Source organism: Amia ocellicauda (genome assembly GCF_036373705.1).
Source record: "Amia ocellicauda isolate fAmiCal2 chromosome 11 unlocalized genomic scaffold, fAmiCal2.hap1 SUPER_11_unloc_1, whole genome shotgun sequence".
In the NCBI taxonomy this organism is placed as follows: domain Eukaryota; kingdom Metazoa; phylum Chordata; class Actinopteri; order Amiiformes; family Amiidae; genus Amia; species Amia ocellicauda.
In genome coordinates this window covers 75,999-90,137 of record NW_027102659.1, presented here as the reverse complement: position 1 = coordinate 90,137, position 14,139 = coordinate 75,999, and the positions used below count along the sequence as shown (strand labels likewise).

Here is a 14,139-nt window from a genome sequence, read left to right as displayed (position 1 = left end):
TATATAATTAGCAACGTGGACCCCGTTTTCTTGCCGGCATTCAAAAGCAAAAAAGACATACCGGTTGTGCGGCGGCTCCTTTTTAACCGGCTGAATAAAGCACTGGTGTTCGGACCCCGGGGTTAAATCAGCATTACAGATCCTGCATCTCGGCTCCAGACATTTGTGTGGTTTAACCTCATGAAAACGGTACTGGAGGCAACACTGCGGGCAATATTTAGTTTGATCACAATAACTCCGTTTTTTAACCCCCTCAGCAGCGGCCCTCTGTACCTTATGCTCGGAAAAACAGAACGCTGAGAGACAAATCCTTAAGCAATCTTTACATCGGATGGAGGGGCCAAACCCTTACGACATTGCGGATTGAAACAGACGTTACAGTAACCGTCACATCGGTGCTTAAGCTTATCATTGAAGGCCTTATAACACCAATGACAAACATACGAACAACCCAAAAAAGCCGTCAAACTCTTTATTCCAAAGTAATGACTATCACTTAGGAAGAGAAACAGTGTCTGTGTATGGGTTTCAGGATGTGTCTGAAATTTCACAAATACTTCCTTTACCTCACAACGGTACCACACAACAATTTTTAAAGACAACAACTCCTCAAACTTGGTGATGTCTGAAAAGGCAACCATCTGTTGAGAGTTTAAGCCGGCCCTCTGATGAAGCATTAAAGCTTCTTGCAGAGCTTGGGGTTCAGGCATGTCGGGGGTGAGTAGTTTTATTAAACTGTAAGCAAAACAGAGCTTATTGTCCCCACTGGAACTCACCACTAATTGCCTGAGCTTGGTCCTAATTATGTCGTTCTTCAAGCATTTCGACAGTCTTCTAAGCGCCCCACCCTCAGGGTTACGAACCACATTCATTACCAGAGACAGACTTTCATCAGCTAAGATGGCTGCGTTACTTTGCAATAACGCTTCGATTTTAGCCAGACATCTAAATTATCTCCACTCAGCATTACAGATAGGTTGCTAAACAAATCATCCCCTCTGAGTTCTAACTGTACAACATCTCGAGGTCTGACCCTTTCAGCAACCTGTTCAAGCATTTTCTGCAAGGCCTCGTGTATGTTGACAAATATTTCTGCATAATTGTCACAATTTAAAAGTTCTGCAAAATTAAAACGCTGAATCATTTCAAAATTGTTATAGGCCGGTCTATCTATAATCACGGGATCACTGGTACTCTTGGACACATCATCATTTTGAACAAAGCCTTCACCCCCTACATTCTCACAGAGCATGTCCTCCACAGCCTTATCAGTCTCAGAACCCTCCACATTCCGAACACCCCCACTGCTGACATCTACAAAACCCCCTTTTTGAGGAGGCTCATTTAAAGCCTGTAAAAGTCCTTCAAAGATATCCAACCGGTTAATGTCAAGACCCTCCTCTATAGTGATGGCTGCTTCTGCCGCCATCCTGTGTTCTAATTGTCTCAAATCATTTATAATAGGGGCAGAATTTGGTCGGGGTAGCTCCTCCAAAGCCTCCACCATTTCAAACAAATCGGGGTGAACTAGGGGGTGAACCTCTATAAGCGCTACCGGTGGGAGGTGGTTATTTAGATCATTGAACATCTGTAACAGGTCGGGGTTCACCGGTAAGTCTGTTAATTCACATTCTATCGGTGGTAATTGGGGGTTATTTAAATAATTTATCATTTGTAATAGTTCCAGGTTCATTGGGACATCAGAGGAGTTCACAACAGGGCTGGGGATGTTCTCTCGGGAAGGTCTTTTTGGGGCCCTAGCTTGTTCATAATCCTTTAGTTTGTGAGTTCTTTTACCAAGTCAGGACATTTTTTAATTTATTTTTTATTTTTCCAACAACCCACAATAGTAAGGCGTTTTGTGTCTATTAAAACATTAAATACGGTACAATTCGTTAGTAAGGGTATTAATAAGGATGTTTTGGCTCTCTATCACCAGGTTTTGCCCCACTAACACAAGTCTTTGATTTTGTAACAAAGTATGTAGCAACTCATGCCGACCTTCAGGATGTAGCTCCGGGGGCTGGTGGCCTGGCTCAGCTTCAAAGGATGGTCGCTCCGGTAAATCTCGGTCGAAGGAGGCAGGGAGCGAGCGTACACTCATGGACGGAGACCAAGAAGGCCTTTGCGGTGACACCCTGGCCAAGCGCGGGGTACTGTTCCGCGTTTCTGTAGCCAAGAAACGGGTCTGGGGGGACGATGTTGAAACCAGGCCGTCGTTGGGTGGTGTGTCAGCCCTGACTGACGGCGACCCCTGAGGTTGTTGGATGCCTGTATTTGTTCCGCCCGACAATGCGGCGGGCTGAATCTGGGGTGTTGAATTACCCCCAGAAGGCTGTGGCCTGAGTAGATGTTGGGGGGTCTCCAAGACCACCGTGGGGGATCCTCTCGGTGATCTCACCGGGAAAGATGTTTGATCCCACTTAGACGGGGTAATTGTCCTCAATAGCTCATTCACAGAATGACTATCCCAAGAGTCTTGGGAAGAATAAAAATATACATTACATTTACATCTTTAAACGGCGACAGAAATCAAACTTAAAACAACATGTCCAGGACATTCAAAACCTTTAGCTTTTTTAGACCTTTGAAAATAGCCTTAGACATTCACTACAACGCCTTATTATTTACAGACAATATATTTATTAGGACTTGATAATAAATTTAAAACAGAGAAGCCGCTGTAAATAAACTGTTTCTTAAATGTTTCTTTAAAAACTGTAATATTGTTAATAAAACACACACACACACAACAACATTTCATTTTTAAACGAACCTTCCAAGTGTAAACGCTTCCTGATCCCGGGACTTCCTGTTTCACAAACGTTTTCACGATCTGTTTAAATATTAAATACAATGAACACCTTCAAGCCTTTTCCTACAACCACTTTAAAACAGAAGTATAATAGCGGGAGATAAGCCAAACAACTTACTAAACCCTTTCGGACGGCTTTACTTCCTAACCAGACGGTACGGCAATCGGTCATTTCTAAACACGTTCCCCAGAAACAAGCCTAGACCTGTCCGGACTTCTAAAGATCTTTCCCAGAACCCCCCGCCCTACAGGAAACGGTCACCCATCGCTTAAATATTAGCCCTCAACGGGCAAACAAAGCCCTTTTAAAAACATTAAAGTTTGAAAGATCTTACTTACCTCCACAGAATAATCGTTTCTTATGTTTTTCGGCTGGTTTAGCTTTTTGCACCGCTGTGAAGGTAAGAGACATGTTTAACCTTTAACCACACCGCTTTATAAAAAGCTTTAACCTCTTACAGGCTGCAGATATATACTCACAGCTATCAGATACCGGGGCTGACGGCCTTTCAGATTCTTGAAAGGTTACGGTTCTCGAAGGTAAAACGAAACAAGCCCTCGATGTGGAAGGCCTTTCGTTGTCTCGAACCACGTTTCTTAATACTGTTAGACAGGATAATTTTTTTAAATTAACAAAACTGGACTCAAACATCTTACAGAAACGTTATACAAACAAACAGGGGTTTAGTTCTTACCCGGTCGGCAGACAGCCTGTCTAGGGACAACCACTTCTCTTGGTCGATCCTCGGAGACATTAATCACAGGCCTTTCGATAGTTTCTGTGTAATTAAAGAGACCGGCATTAATATATATTAAAACGTTTTCATAACTCTAATGAGCCGCTTCAAAACCACACACACCCATGCATAAGAACCCATGAGCGCAAACACAAAAATCTTACCGTCGTTGTTCCAGATGATCTCCTCAGCGTTGGGAATTAACTCCTGTTGACTGGCTGAAAAATAATTTTACAGAACTTAAAACAGATGTTATAGCCTTATTTACAATACATGCACACAACACGCTCTGAGTCAATGAAAATAATCTGAAGACTTGCCTAAAAACTCGTTTAAATCGAATCGCTGATGTTGTTTCCGGACATTGTTGATCTTTAGTCTTAAATCGAAAGGTCAGTGTGAGTCTGTCGAGCTGAAGACCAGACCTTCATACTTATACTGATGGCCACATGCCGGATCTGCTTGTAAGGCATTGTTCTGGTCTGGCCTTTGTGCCACCCTGTTACCAATTAACATATCAAAACCAACCAATAAAATGACACTGCATCAAATTTCAAATAGAAACCAAGATGGAGACGATCTCTCTCCTCTCTACTCTAAACTTTTATTAGAACCTTTTGGTCTCTCAAAAAAACATTTTTAAGCATCAAGACCTATAGTCAACAACCACTAAGAATATTTCAGGCCTTTATAAGCGCTAAAAAACAACCTGAGCCTAGAAAATAACTATAAAGATCAAAAATAACTAGCGCTTTTACAGTGATTTTTTTATTTATTTTTTATAGCGATGCTTTGTTTGGTATTAAACAAGTCACAAACTACTCAGAACAGCGTTTATCCCCGCAAAAGAGATATTTGGGTTTATTTTACAAAGCTTATAAATTATATAGGTTAAAAGTATTCTGAATGTTTTGATATCACACGCCATACCTACTGTTGTCTTCTACACCTTACGGTAGCAACAAATCTAACTACTGCTTTACTTTAACAATAATAATGACGGCGACCACGATGACAACAAGAACAAAACAACAACATCATCATCATCATCATCATCAGATTTTAATTAAAAGTGGCTACACCAGCGTTTACAATTTCAACCTGTCGACGGACGGACGCTCTGAGTGCATCGATTGCGGGCACTTCAAATGGTTACCGTTAAAGCCTGCTGGTAAAACGGGCTCAGGTGTTTCAGGTCGGCTAGGCTGTGAGATGTCGTCTGAAGTGCGGCGAAAGGATGCCATTTTCACTGACCTGTTTGGCATTGCTAAAGGGCACATCAGGACACTTTGGAAACTCTTTCAAAGGAAGAACGCCCTGAGCTATGACAAGACTTACACTTACCCCAACAAGGTGATGCTCAATGGCTTGTTCAAACAGCTGCTGCTTGTCTTGTGCCACCATCAGACAATCACAGAGCTATTGTGCCTTCTGCACCTTACGGTAGCAACAAATCTAACTACTGCTTTACTTTAACAATAATAATGACGGCGACCACGATGACAACAAGAACAACAACAAGAACAACAACAACAACATCATCATCATCATCATCATCAGATTTTAATTAAAAGTGGCTACACCAGCGTTTACAATTTCAACCTGTCGACGGACGGACGCTCTGAGAGCACCGATTTCGGGCACTCCAATGAAGAAAAGCTACCCACCGCCTCCGGGGAACCACAAGGGCAAACAGGATGAAATGGACCGGCCCACAGCAGGCTGTTTCCGCCCGGTTTCGAACCGGGGACCTTTCGCGTGTTAGGCGAACGTGATAACCGCTACACTACGGAAACTGACACCGCCACGTCTTGCTTCAAACGGTTACCGTTGAAGCCTGCTGGTAAAACGGGCTCACGCATTTCAGGTCGGCTAGACTGTGAGATGGCGTCTGAAGTGCCGCGAAAGGATGCCATTTTCACAGACCTGTTTGGCATTGCTAAAGGGCACATCAGGACACTTTGGAAACTCTTTCAAAGGCAGGTCGCCCTGCGCTTTAAAAGGGATCCCAGCTATGTTGGAGTGGAGCTTTTTGCTTTAAGAGAGAAGGAGGGTACGTTGGAACCTTTTGAGACGGTAATTGAATACTCTTATGAGGACTGGTTGAAGGTGATGGCCTGGAGAGATCTGGGGCTTGTGGATAAGACTCTAGAAGGCTTGCAAGAGGGTCCAAGAGAATGCGAAATGGAGTCTCCGACTCAGGGTTTTGAAAGGTGTGAATGGGAAAGCTTGCAGAACTACGGTAGAGTGGTGAAGAGTCTATCTCAAACTACAGATCGTAAGGTTTTGTTTAGCAGTACCCTGATTACAAACCCTATTGAAGGGGGTGTGGAGGATCCAGAAAAACAGGTTACTGAAATTATGTTTGACGCCGTGGACTGGCCGTTCTTGAAAGAGGTCATAAACTGTATAAATGATGGTTTTGACATCTTGACCAAATGTTCGCAACTGGATTTGGTTAGAAGGAGAATATGCTGGATTATGGATTATATATCCCCCTTGAATGACGACGACGATGATAAAACCGACGACGTGTGGGGTTTTGGAGGGGGGTCTGACGGCTCAGGGGCTACTCTCTTCTAAGAGGGCGGTGTGTCGTGACGTAGTGAAGAGATAGGATAAAAGGCGCAACAATTCATTCATGGTTTAAAATTAAAGAGAATGTCTTACCCGAAAGCTGCGGACGTCGACAGGCTCTACAGGCCTCTTCAAACCCGGGATCACCCCTGGTTCTATTCCCCAGATTTTATATACACTCTGGAACCCTCTGACTGCGGTTACCCTCCAAGACCTCAGACCCCGGTCCCTCAGGACGAAACAACATGCGGTGCGATGGATGTCCAAATGAGTCTCGGGGATCCCCAGCCTCTGGAGCTCATGGAGGGCCTCGATTTTGCCGAACTGTCTACCGTCTGTGCGTCTCAGGAGGGGGTCAGTCCAATGGATGTAGAAACACCCCACAAACCACCAGGCGACCCAATGAGCATCGGACTGTCCCAGGGGCGTGATGAAGACGCAGGATTTATGCCCGGGGTATGTGACCAAGTAAGCAGAGTGGTTAAAAGCACCCTGGTGTATATTCTGAGTGCTCTCATCGACCGAGCTCTGAAAGAAGTCTGTCGGGGGTGTGAAGTGAATCACCCCAGTCAGTTGAGACACAGTTGTTTGTTTGAACCAGACCGTTACTATTTCCTGTTCTATTTCAACGTGTTTTACAGAAGACTGAACAAACCGTGGCTGAAACCGGCACTAATCAAGGCGCTGTCTTACTCCCACATACATGTCACTGCGGGACAAGTCCAGAAAATCATAGATGAGATTTTGCTGGAGCTGAAAAAGGAGCCGTTTATAATAGAGAAACTTGGGCAGCTGGTCAATGACCTGGATGAGCCGAGTAGAAAAACCGCTGGCAAGCTAAAAGCTTATTTCTTCCGTAAAGAAGTTAAAGCTGGGGGCAGCGACGAAGAATTCGACATCTACGCCACTGATTCAGACTCTGACCTGAACTAAGGGACTTTGAACATGGGGAATGTTCTGGACTGCTTCTGCAACTGGTTCTGTCATCAACACTCTGTAGCTAACCTGAGAGCGCTATTACACCATGTGCTTGACAGAAAAGTAGCCAACGCGAGCCTTTTCTCTACAGATTTAACCATCGATGAGGATCAACTTTCAAACCTGGAAAAGTGAATGGCTGCTGTAACAAAGACCGGGGGGTACGAACACTGGGATGAAGCGCTCAAGGGGGCCAAGAATGATATTAGGCCATATCATCAACATCTGTATGACCTTTTGCTGAGCATGTTTAATACACCTCTGTTTACTTTTAAAATAGGTCATATTGTTGTTTTATTTACATATGTAACTGAGGTGTGTGCCTACAAGATAAAGAAACAGGTATATTTGTTGATATAGATCAAGTAACCAATCATCTGATTTCTTTTTGTCTGGACCGTAGAAAAAATTGTTGTGTATGTTATACTTTTCTCAATTGTCTAAAAAGGGGTATCTGCTCTCCTGAAGTTGAATAAAAAACCTTGTATAAAAACTTTGCGCATAGTGTGGGTCTGTTTGGTTATTTGACAGAATGACTCGGCAAGCTCCCCAAATGCAGGAACTATACTACAACCCAGCCAAGATTGGGGGTTTGGCGGGTAAGAAGGGTTTTCAAAGAGGACTCGCTGAGGCCGGAGTGAAGGTTAATGATGTGGTTGTTTCAGAATGGTTACGGGAACAAGACGCCTATACCTTACATAAACCTCTCAGGATTAACTTTAAAAGAAACCGCGTATATGCAACTGACATAGACTCACAATGGCAAATGGATCTAGTCGATATGTCAAATTTATCAAAACATAACAATGGTCACAAATTGATGTTGATGTGTATCGATGTGTTATCAAAATATGCCTGGGCTCGCATTCTACATAAAAAAACAGGTCGGGCGGTGACAAGGGCCTTTGAGGATATATTGTCCCAGGGTCGATGTCCTAAAAAACTGCAGACTGATAAAGGAAAAGAGTTTCTCAACAGAGAATTTCAGAATCTACTGAAGAGACACAAAATACATCATTTCACCACCGGTAATGAGCTTAAGGCATTGGTAGTGGAGAGGTTTAACCGCACCATGAAGACCAAAATCTGGAGATATTTTACAGCGGTCAACACGTTCAAGTATTTTGATAAAGTTCAGGATTTTATCGATGCTTACAACCAAGGGTATCACACCAGTATTAAAATGAAGCCTATAGATGTTGATCAAAGTAATTCTTTTAAGGTCTATAAAGAATTATACGGACCATTTATTAAGAAGGGAAAAACTACTTATAAGTTCAACATCGGTGATGTGGTTCGCGTTTCAAAGCTAAGGAGTACTTTTGCCAAAGGTTATGAACAAACATTTTCTGACGAATATTTTACAGTTACCGAACAGTTGGCTTGAGACCCCCCCGTGTACCGGTTAAAAGACTATGACGGGGAGGATATAGAAGGAACGTTTTACGAAGCCGAGTTACAAAAAATTATTGTGGGTAAAGACAGTGTATACAGAGTTGAAAAGATATTAGCTGAAAAAACCCAGAACCGGAAAAAATACGTGTTGGTGAAATGGCTTGGATGGCCTGAAAAGTTCAATAGTTGGGTCCCGGAACAACAGGTTTGCGATATTCAATCCTTATAACAACATGCCCGTGGGTAGGTTGGGGGCATTACTTTCGGTACTCAAGATGGAATCAGGAGGCTTCTACGTGACTCTACCCAGTAACGCCTCTCTCGATATATACCCTAAAAATGAAATATCCAGTTACACGGTACAATTTGGAAAATCTATAGATCTAAGGGGGTCGTGGGAAGTGGGGTTGGCGGAAATACAGTATCCTTACACTTGGGCTGTTTTACAAGATAAGGATGCCACCTTCGCCATTTTTGATGATGTTAAAATCAATGGATATTCACGATACAAGGAGGTTATTATGACAATGTGGATAAAATATTAGATGAGATGCATAAACAGTTCTCAGAAGGCACCCCCAACATCAAGCTATATTACAACCCTATTAAAAACAGAGTGTACAAGGTGTCAAAACCAGGTATTAGCATTCAAACCAGCGGCCAACTGGGGCGTATATTAGGGTTCTATTCTGACACAGAGAGCAGGTTCTCAGAAGTGGTGGGGCGGCTTTTACACTCTTTATGTGTATACGGATATCATAACCCACCAGAGGGTCGGGGATAGTTATGTCCCCCTTTTGAGAAATGTACTTATTAAAGGTAAAAGCAATGACATGGTCACAATTACTTATGACAAGCCACACTACGTACCAGTCTCAAAGACCCACTTTGACAACATCACGATCGAAGTCAAATCGGATCAGAATATCAACGTACCCTTCCGCTTCGGTAAAGTTATTGTCAAACTACATTTTCGACCCCTGAAACAGTGTGTACATTATTAAAATGGCTACCTCGAGGGGTTATGTAGATCCTAGCGCCTATGTGGATTATTACAAGATGCAAGCCGGGAACGGCTTGCCCGGTATTGTAGGAGCCCCCACAATGTATGGCGCCGGTCTAGGAGGACTCTTTCGTGGTCTCTTTAGAATGGCCGTACCCCTGCTTAAGAGAGGCTTTGCTATAGCCAGACCCCACTTGAAATCAGCGGCTAAAAATATTGTTAGTGACGTGTTCACCAATGTTATGAACCGGGCAGCTAGCCATGAGCATCAGGAGGGTTCGGGTCTCATGGTAATGGCGAGGAGGGGGGGTAAAAGAAGAAACAGCATGTGTCCACCAGGGGGCGACGAAGATCCGTGGCTAACAAAAAACGAAGAATCTCTCATTCTCCAACATATCGTGGAAATTTCAGACACGGCCCCTCTGGAGTTTTTTATAGCTGGCAATGGCGAGGATTATATTGATTTGAATAACACATTTATTTTAATGAACTGTAAAGTGACTGATGAGGATGGCGATGCAATCGAGAAGACGGCCAACGCTGGGGTCATCAATTACCCGGTGGCCACCATGTTTTCACAGGTGGATGTGACCCTGGGAGATCGGCTCATTAGTCAAAGCAGCAATACTTACCCCTATAGAGCCATGATGGAGTGTATCCTTAATTATAGTGAGGAGACCCTGAGCAAACAGTTCAGCCCCGGCCTTTTCTTCAAAGACATCCCGGAAGCTATGGACGACAAGGATCCAGAGGGACTCAATAAGGGTTTTCAAAAAAGAACGGCCTCTTCAACAGAAGGGAGGACCTTTGAGCTAATGGGGCATATCCATGCAGACATATTTTTCCAAGAAAAACTCATGCTCAACGGGGTAGACATTAAAATTAAAATGATCCGTAGTAAAAGTGCTTTTTGTCTGATGACCCCTGATACTGAAAAATATAAACTGACCATATTATTGGCCTCGCTGTTTGTGAAGAAAGTGTCCGTCTCCCCGGCGGTTAAACTAGGACACACGCAGGCGTTAATGACGGCAAACGCCAAGTACCCGATCGAAAGAGTCTATATGAAAGTCCACAGTATCCCCGCAGGGACACGGGTGATGAACCAGGAAAATCTGTTTCTAGGACAGCTCCCAAAACAGGTTATTATAGGTCTCGTGGATAATGATGCATTTACCGGGGTTTACAACAAGAACCCCTTTAACTTTAAACATTTTAACGCGGAATTTATAGCGTTGTACGTCGATGGTGTGCAGGTTCCATCCAGACCTTTTCAACCTGACTTTGAAAACGGCAATGCGGTTCGTGAATATTACAGTCTAGTACTGGCTACGGGTCGTCATCTCAAGGATCAAACTCTGCTGATCGATCGCCGGGAATACTGCAGCGGTTACACCCTGAACGGTTTCAACCTGACCCCTGATGAAGAGTGTGGACAACATTTTTCACTGATGAAGACGGGCAATATGCGTTTGGAGATGCGTTTCAAGCAGCCTCTACCACGCACTGTAAATATGGTCGTGTATGCTGTGTTTGACAACATTATTGAGGTGAATCAGAGGAGAAACGTTCTGTATGATTATTATTAAAATGAACACCAGAGAGCTCAACCACATCATGAATGCCCTGGCCGGCTCACGGAAACTGTTTCAAGGAGTCTACGCCTGCGATCAGCTGCCTAAATTTAAGATCAAGAATTTACCTGCAATGTACATAATCAACACACACCCTAAAAATATGCCCGGAGAACATTGGCTGGCTATTTATCTAAGGGAGGACCACCGTGGTGAATTTTTTGATTCCTATGGAAACCCCCCGGATTTCAGACCTTTCCCTCGGAAGATCAATAACTTTCTGCTCAACAACTGTCAAGAAACCATTTACAGCGGTCGTCAAGTACAAAGTATTCAGACCTTCACTTGTGGTCAACACTGTGTGTTTTTCTTATATCATAGATCTAAAGGAAGGTCATACCCCGATATTATGGCCTTGTACAGTGAGGATTTAGGCCAAAATGATAAAAAAGTGGCAGAGTTTGTCAGTACACTGTGGACCCCCCCTTATAACACAATGACTTACGACCCTAGCCAGCCATGTATACAGATGGGGTGTTCTTGTGAGGATTTTAAAAGATGTCATGCGTGTTAAGGTGAAAAAATAATGAAAACAGCCTTTGAATCATTAGTTTTGTTTTTATTCAAAACAATTCTAATACAAAGCAGGGGTTATGTTATAAATAAATGTACAACATTTGAAAATAAAAAAAATTAAATAAAAAATTGTTTGTCGGGTCATTATTTACAGGGGAGACAAATAAAAACATGAGATTAATAAGCTTCCCAACGATGGATTGATCCTGAGGATGGTCGCTCAGCACGGTCAGAGTAATGAGATATCGGAGTCAGATCAGGCTCCACCTCTTTACACAGATGGAATTTTTGTCGCGTTTCCTGGTTAGGAACTGTGGATTGGGGCATGTTCAGACAGGCCATCGCCTGTAGGAAAGCATTCCAGCCTACAGGTCGGCGACTATCGGGTACCTTATTAGTGCTAGTGACACTCTTCAACAAATCAAACATGTGTGAACCTTTGATCAGTTGTCCTTTAAAAACAAATTCACCCTGTTCATTCCAAGCCGTTACCCGCGGTTTCTGAACCATTTTGTGCAGGATATATTCTGCATGTCTTTTGCTTCTGGCCGGCATGTTTCTCAAAACATCCGTTACAACATCTCCCTCTGAACTCTCAACAGGTTCGGTCACCGCAACATCTTTATCAACCGTACCCCCCGCATCAGCCCCAGAACCATTTTCTTGAGAGGCCATGGTTAAAGTTAAAATGTTTTGATCTTTTTCACCCTGTCTAACCAAATGGAGGTAGCGCTGTAACGTGTTGGTATACAACTGGGCTTTGGAATACTGATTTAAATCGGCCCTGGCCTGTATAGCTTTCATTTCAGAGTCCAGGTTGTTTTCGGCCGTTTGTCTAATGGGCTCTGGCCCGACAACATTTTTTCTCAGTTTCTCAAGCTGCTCCTGAGGGATCAAAAACATTTTCTGAGCATATTCCATTATTAACCCACTCTGGAAGCTAGAAGACTGGTTAGGAAAGGCACGGCTATGCTCAACAGCGGTCCTATAAAACCCCCGGTTTGATTAATCTTCTTTCTTTTTCTTTTAATAGAATACTTCTTATTAGCGATGATCTTGATAACCGCTTTTTGTTTTTTGAGTTTAGAATGTTGAGAAGGGGTTAGGGGTATATTACCACGTAAGATGTTAAAAGCTATTTCACACAGGGTCTCGATCAAATCCGAGGGGGCCCCTGCCAGCACAGCTTTCCTATGGCGCGGGCTCCCCTCAAATAACATTTGCAAAAGTGGCAGATTTCTTTTAATCCGAACAGACATTCTTATTTATTTCCTTTTCTTTAGCACATACACTGCCGGCCAATCGGGCGGGCACAAACCTGTTCTGAGGCGAAAGTCTTCTGGGGTTTGTGCTTTTAAGTCTGCAATCAAGTACCCGTAGGGTTTTTTGGTGGCATCCTCAAATGCCTCCAAAAAGAACTTGGTCTGGTTAGGGTACATTTGACGAGCCAAGACGGTGACCTGTAGTTTATCTCTGGGGTTTTTAAAAAGAATTATATAATTGGCATTTAAATTAATAGTGCGGCTTTTTTTACCTTGAAAAAATAGATTTTGAACTAAATAAATAATACTTAAATTCCTATGATGAGTGTACTTTGTGAAAGCTTTTTCCACTTCACTGTTGTCACCGGCCTGCTCCATCAGGTCATCAAGGATCACTAGATTAGTTTGACCGGGCGGGAACAAGTCATCGTCACACAACAAGGCGGGGAGACCTTGCACAAATTTCAGATTATTTTTTTTCGAAGCCAAATCATCGTAGAGAGGTTGCCAGCAAGAGTAACACCACACTATGTTGTCAAGAGCTTGGGACTTGGTTGCGTCCACATCTTCTATGATGTTCTTTATAAGATAGCTCTTCCCCGAATTGGAGGGACCAGCTATAATACAGGAGAAAGGGTGTTGAAGTCTGTTATCAAAACCACCGCTAATATCCATAAGGCAGAGTGGTATAATCAGTCTTCAACACTCTTTTATTGTACACCACCCTGAATCGTTTGTTTAGTGATCTATTTTCCAACATTTACCCCTTTTTATTGCGATAGATCTGATTTCCGGCTGTAATAATCTCACGAGGAGGCGCGTCTTTCTCGGTTACAAAACTTTCTACCAGGGTCGTCAGAGACTTGATGTTAATGAGCTTGTTGTTACAATGGTTCAGAGTGAAACCCTTAACTTTCATACAGGTCTTACCCGCAGCCGTTCTGTATGCGTAAGTCTTAGGACCCCCTGAAACAAACTCCACTATGTGGTCCTGAGGATCTAGTTCGCTCGTTAACTCCCCAAGGTAGTCCCCGAGGGGAGGGACCCAATCCCCTGGCCTGGTGACAAAGATTACAGAGTCAGTATCATGATAGAGCGTGCGTTCCTGCAACTGATCCATTAAGTTGTACAGTTCAAGCCGGGCGTAAGCCGTGGTAAAAACCGCTATGAAAACATTAACGTTCCCCTGTTTGGTGGGGAAATCTTTAGGGGCCCTCCACTG

At 43.3% G+C, this 14,139-nt stretch overlaps 1 non-coding gene across 1 annotated transcript; it reads right to left on the bottom strand.

The window, feature by feature from the left end:
- Positions 1–5,275: 5,275 nt before the first annotated feature.
- trnav-aac (transfer RNA valine (anticodon AAC)) lies at positions 5,276–5,348 on the bottom strand. The gene has a single exon. It is a non-coding gene; the product is annotated as a tRNA-Val (tRNA).
- Positions 5,349–14,139: the final 8,791 nt, after the last annotated feature.